A 5,889-nucleotide genomic window follows, 5' to 3' on the forward strand; every position below is an offset into this window, starting at 1 on the left:
ACCATCTAGTTCTTCTGGTCTCATGGTCATATAGGCTGAGGATCACATGGTGTACCAGTCGCTTGGACTAATTGTTTCCATGAATCTTTGATTTTCTTCATTCTTCTTTGCTGTGGACAAGAAGAGACCCATTGTTGCATGTGGATGGCCACTTGCAAGTTTTTAAGTTTTGTGTAGTATGTTGTGCAAGTTGAGCTTGATGTCCCTTATGACTATGGTCCTGAGCCCAAAGATCCACCTACTCACTCCCTCTGGTAGCTGGTTGTGGCCAAGAAGTGACAACAACCTTGTCCCTTGTCAGCTCTACTATATACCCGGAATTCTTACAGAACATACCAATACACTTGTACAAACGTTAAAACATTTAGTCTTAAAGTAGGATGTTTGCTATAGGTTTTTTGTAGATTCTTGTTATTGGCTGAAGACTTATCTTTTCTGTTCCTGGCTTATAGAGAATTATTATAAGGAAAGGTTGTTGGATTTTGTAGATAATTCCATTACTACTGCATAAATAGTTGAAGTTATTTTAGTGTCATTACCTTTGCTTATTTTTTTTCCAGTTTTTGAAGTAACATGTTAAATAGCTTTGTAAATTTATGCAGTTTTACTGTAGGTTTAATGAAACGCATACATATATACAAGTGCATATTTAACTCCTTTTTTTCCTGTTTGTTGGGCATCTTCCAACCATTCTGAATCAGAATCAGCATTCAAATAATGATGAGGCTCAGAAAATTATTTTCTTTTTACTCAGAAGAGGTTGAAGGCTGCTTTCAGAAATTTTTATCATCTTATATAGAGTGCTAGACCACTTCAGTTTCACGTTTTCTTATGTTGTCCATCATACTTCTTAGGGGGTTAGGTTCATTTTTCAAGTCATTCACGGTTTTGTTTTTTACACAGCAGCAGCAGTCAAGCACTTCATAAAGGCAGGCCAGCACCACTAAAGACACTACTGTAAATACAAATAAAAGGAGGATGACAAAGCAGGCAGTATTCCAGTTGTCGTGGAAAGGGTAAATCTTTTGAACTTGAAAACTGAGGTACTGATAAACAGATGTGGAGGTTTCGTTCCAGTAGGTAGAGCTCAAGGTGGCCATTCTTTGAGATTCCACTTGTATCGCTCTTTTGAATCTGTAAAAAGATAGAAAACAAATATTGTTACCAAACTCTTTTGGTTTGTCAATTCAAATCTCAAATCTTAGTTTTTTAGTAAATTTATGTAGGCACATGACTCTACCTTATTTTAACAACCACAGAAAATAATGGCAAATACTGTTACGAATGATATTTTTGAATGCTTTCTTTATCTATGTCGGGAGCTTGGGTAGCGTAGTGCCTCAGGCACTTGACTGCTAACCAGAAGGCTGGCGGTTCAAACCCACCAGTCACTCCTTGGAAGGAAGGTTGGGCAATCTACTTCTGTAGTGATACTGCCTCGGCAGCCTAAGGAGGGGTCACTATGAGTCAGGGCCAACTTAACAGCACACAACAACAACAACAACAACAACATGTCACTGAACTCTGTAAACTTTTCTTGTTTTTTTATTAATATCATTTATTGGACAAATAGATATGTTCTTTTGTTAAGATTAGTATCCAGAAATTAACTGCTAGTTGAAGGGTAAAAGAGGCAGCTCAATTGGTTTAACACTGGCTAAAGTAGCGGTCAGTGGGCTATTACCTACAAAAATATCTTGGCTTTTTTTTTTAATTGTGGATCAGCAAGGGCTTTATTCTGTGTTTTTGTTTTTTATTTTAAATTGTGGTTAGGGTGAAAGTTTGCAGAGTAAATTAATTTTCCATTCAACAGTTTATGCACATTGGTTGCAGTCCACTCAACGTAACATCAGTCTTCCCACTTCCTCCCTGAGTTCCTGGTTTCCATTGTTCTTTTTTCCTGCTTCTTCCTGCCTTCTGAGCTTTGTTTTTGGGTAATTGCTGCCCTTTTGGTCTTCTATGGTTCCTTGTTCTGAGGCTTCAGAGTGTTCTTCATATTGCTTCTTGCAAAAACTTTTTTTTTTTTTTTTTAAATTGTGATCTGGGTGAAAATTTACAGAGCAAATTTACTTTCCATCCTGCAGTTCACATACACTTCGTCTCGTGACATTGACCACAGTCTACCCCAATGCAACAGCTCCCCTCCCACTTCCTCTGGATAGTCACCTCCTCCCTGTGTCCATCCCTCTATGTACCCCTACCCCCTGAACTGCCTCCCTGTGCATATACAGCCCTTCTTTCTCTCATGATTGTTCTCTCCAAGGAATGCAGCTACCTCAGGTAAATGTTCAACTCATATGCCTGTCTTTTGTTTGGCTGGAAGCCACAGATGTGGGCTCAACTCCAGACCTGAAGGGCAGCTGGGGGCCTTAGTCTCAGTGGTTCCATCAGGCTCTATCGGACCAGCAAACCTGGTCCCCTTTTTGCAAAAACTTTTCTTATTACTCATGTGGATCCTTCTCACCTTCTTGGCTCAGTGTGTTTTTGTCTACTTTAAACTTCTGACTGTAGTTGATATAAATCAGGAAATAGAGGCTGAATGAAAAAACAAGCAAAATAATGACAATTTTCAAGATAAGAATAATTTTAGGCTTAAGTTTTCTCTGAAGAGATCTTAATTTTAGAATTGTTTATGTATACGATGGTCTTAAATGTATCCTATAACCTAAATGACTCAAAGACACTAATATTTCAACAGGCAAATTCAGTTATTAAGTTATAATTATCATTTCACAAAATAAGGTAACATGTGATAGTTGGAGTATTCCTGCATTAAGTTTTGATTTTTGGTAGACCTTGAATGGAACAATAAAGATTGAAGATTGATAGTAGAGAACCACAATAATGAGGAACTAAATGGATTTTTATTATCTTGATCTTTTAAGCTTATTTAAAAAACTTAAAAAATGCCTATACACAAAGAATATTTTGGAAATAAGTGAGGAAAAAAAGCATAGTTCTACTTCTGTAATTCAATCACTGTTACTTTGTATGTTTCCTTTTAGTCTTTCTTACATGAGTTGTAAACAGATTTTCATTTATTCTTTTAACATGTTTAATAAACACACCTATCTTTGCTGAGTATTAAAGAGGATCTCTGGTGATGCAGTGGTTAAAGCATTGGTCTGCTAACCAAAAGGTCAGTGGTTCAAACCTCCCAGCCACTCTGTGGGAGAAAGATGAGACAGACTGCTGCTGTAAAGATTTATAGCCTTGGAAACCCTATGGAGCAGTTGTACTCTGTCCTGTACGGTTGCTGTCAGTCAGAATTGATTCGATGGCTGTGGATTGTTGTTGATTGGTATGTAAGAGTATGATTAACTTAAAAATATTTCAAAGTAGTACTGAATTGTAAGAGTATAATATATCACTGTGTCCTCATAATGCAGCTTAATTTATCAATACTTTCCAATCTGTACCTCTCCCTACTTGCTCCTACTCTGTGCCTTGTTTTGAAGGAAATCTCAGGTAGTGTATCATTTCATTCAGAAATATTTCAGTATACATCTAAAAGGTGAGAATTTTGTTTTTAGCACAGTATCATGTTTATGCCAAAAAAAAAAAAAAAAAAAAGATGAAAATGCCAGAGTTATTATTTGTAAATTTAAATTTAATATGTTTGGTGTTTCTGCTCTGTCTCCTAGTTCATTGCATAGTGCTTGGGGTCTTAAAAGCTTGCCTGTAGTAATCCAAGGCATGACAGTGGGTCTCTATTTTCCTTTGAGCAGCTGAGGAAGTTTGCGATTCAGGAATAGGAGGAGAATTTGGAATATGCCTTCTTTGCCATGAGACCAGAACTGGGTGATGCCCAGCTACCATTGCTGAACATTTTGATCAAAGATTCCATAGAAAAATTCTGATCAAAAGGGGGAAAATATAGAACAGAATTTCAAATTTTCATGGACTCTAGACGTTCTGGAGCCATGAAGGGTGGATGCATCCCTGAAACTATTGCCCTGAGATAAACTTTATAAAACCAAAAAATGTCCCTTAAAGTCTTCTTAAAACCAAACAGTAGTTTTTTTTTTTTTTTAGCTTCTTGTTGTTGTTATGTGCTGTCAAGTTGGACCCGACTCATAGCAACCCCTCCTTGGGTTTCTGAGGCAGTATCACTATGGAAGTAAATTGCCCCATCTTCCTTCCAAGGAGTGGCTGGTGGGTTTGAACCGCCAGCCTTTTGGTTAGCAGTCAGGTGCCTTAGGCATTATGCTACCAGAGCTCCTTTTTTTTAGCTTAATTGGTTTTAAAAAAAAAGGGTCTACTTTGAGCATTATGCTCTCTTAAGAGCTATCTATATAGGATCAAATTGACAACAGCAACTCAAATGATTAAATAGGACTTAGGCATTTGACTGTTAACCAGAAGGCCAGCAGTTCAAACTCACCAGCCACTCCTTGGAAGGAAGACTAGACAATCTACTTCCATGGAGATACTGTCTCGGAAACCCAAGGGGAGGTCGCTATGAGGCAGAATCGACTTCACAGCAGTGAGTTTGGTTTGGGAGCTCTTGTGGCATATTGCCTAAGGCATTTGACTGCTAACCAGAAGGCTGGTGGTTCAAACCCACCAGCCACTCCTCTGAAGGAAGATTGAGCAGTCTACTTCCATAGCAATAACACCTCGGAAACCTAAGGAGGGGTCGCTGTGACTTGGAACTGACTCAATGTCATTGAGTTTGGTTTTGGTTTTTGGTAGTAGGTAGTGGGTTTATGTTAATGAGGGAGGACCAACTCAGAAAAGGAGGATGAGACTGGTTGTACAACTCAATGTAATCAGTGTCATTAAATTGTACATGTAGAAACTGCTGAATTGGTTTGTGTTTTGTTGTGTATATTCTCAACATCAAAATAAATTAAATTTCAAAGAAAAAAATTGACTTGGCAAATCACTTCATCACTCTGTTGAGTCTTGCTTCCTTTCTTTCCACATTTTGAAGGTTAAATTGATGATCTGAGACTAGAAGTTAAGGCTTAAATGCTTATTTTCTTTTAAATATAAAGATCCTTCAGTGGGGAAAAAAATCCTCAGTTTCAAGGTTCTTGGTGAGTCTATTTTAAAAAGAAGAGAACAGACTGTGGATTGCTTCAGGAAGCACCATTCATTTTGGGTTGTGGGCATGCCATTCACAGAGAGTGTAAGTGGTGCACCTTGGAATTGCTTGAAAGGATAAGCTCATAGGCTACCCATGCAACCTCTATGTTGTTGATGCCTTTGACTCTAATCACCATACATACAAATACTCAAATAACCCATAGAAATTTACTCAAATGGAGATGTAAGTTAGGTCCTTTTGGCTAACCTTCCTAATAGAATAGTGGCTAAGTGGTGTGATCTCTGGGACATAGGAATGCACTGTCCCCAAAAGTACCTGCATCCTCCAATACTCAGACTTCATGAATGTTCAGTTTATGGAGCTCTTTTAAGATTTGTAGTCCTGCTAATATGCAGATTTTCCTGGGACAGGGTAACACACATTGTTACTGTTATTTTTACTTCTTTGTGAGTAAGTGTAGATCCCTTTTGAAAAGCAGAGCTGGTAGAGGAGAAAGAAAGGAGGAAGTGTAGGTCTTGGGGAAATAGCAGGGAGTGTCATTTGTGGGTAGGTGAAGAGCAGGAAGAATCACTTAAGGACTCTACCTGATAGTTTCACCCTGGCATAACCTAGCACCTGTTTAGCATTTATGAAAAATATTTTTAGGCTTTCTATTAGGAAATAGCCGATGCCTTTTTTGAATCTGAGAATTTCTTTTGAAGGTTTCTCTTAATCTGGCATTAGAAGTGACTGCAAGGGAATGATGGGTCTCTCCTCATCCAGAGCAAAGAAGAATGAAGAAAACCAAAATTCATGGAAACAATTAGTACTAGCGACTGGTACACCATCCGATCTGC

At 38.1% G+C, this 5,889-nt stretch overlaps 1 protein-coding gene across 1 annotated transcript in view; it reads left to right on the forward strand.

Moving 5' to 3' along the window:
• The window catches only part of GTF2E2 (general transcription factor IIE subunit 2), a 187,574-nt gene that overhangs the window by 42,512 nt on the left and 139,173 nt on the right, over positions 1–5,889 (forward strand). The gene's annotated exons all lie outside the window — the stretch shown is intronic.

The sequence above is a fragment of the Orycteropus afer genome, unplaced genomic scaffold (assembly GCF_000298275.1).
Source record: "Orycteropus afer afer isolate SDZICR_OR568_19922 unplaced genomic scaffold, OryAfe1.0 scaffold00095, whole genome shotgun sequence".
NCBI classification, from domain to species: Eukaryota; Metazoa; Chordata; class Mammalia; order Tubulidentata; family Orycteropodidae; genus Orycteropus; species Orycteropus afer.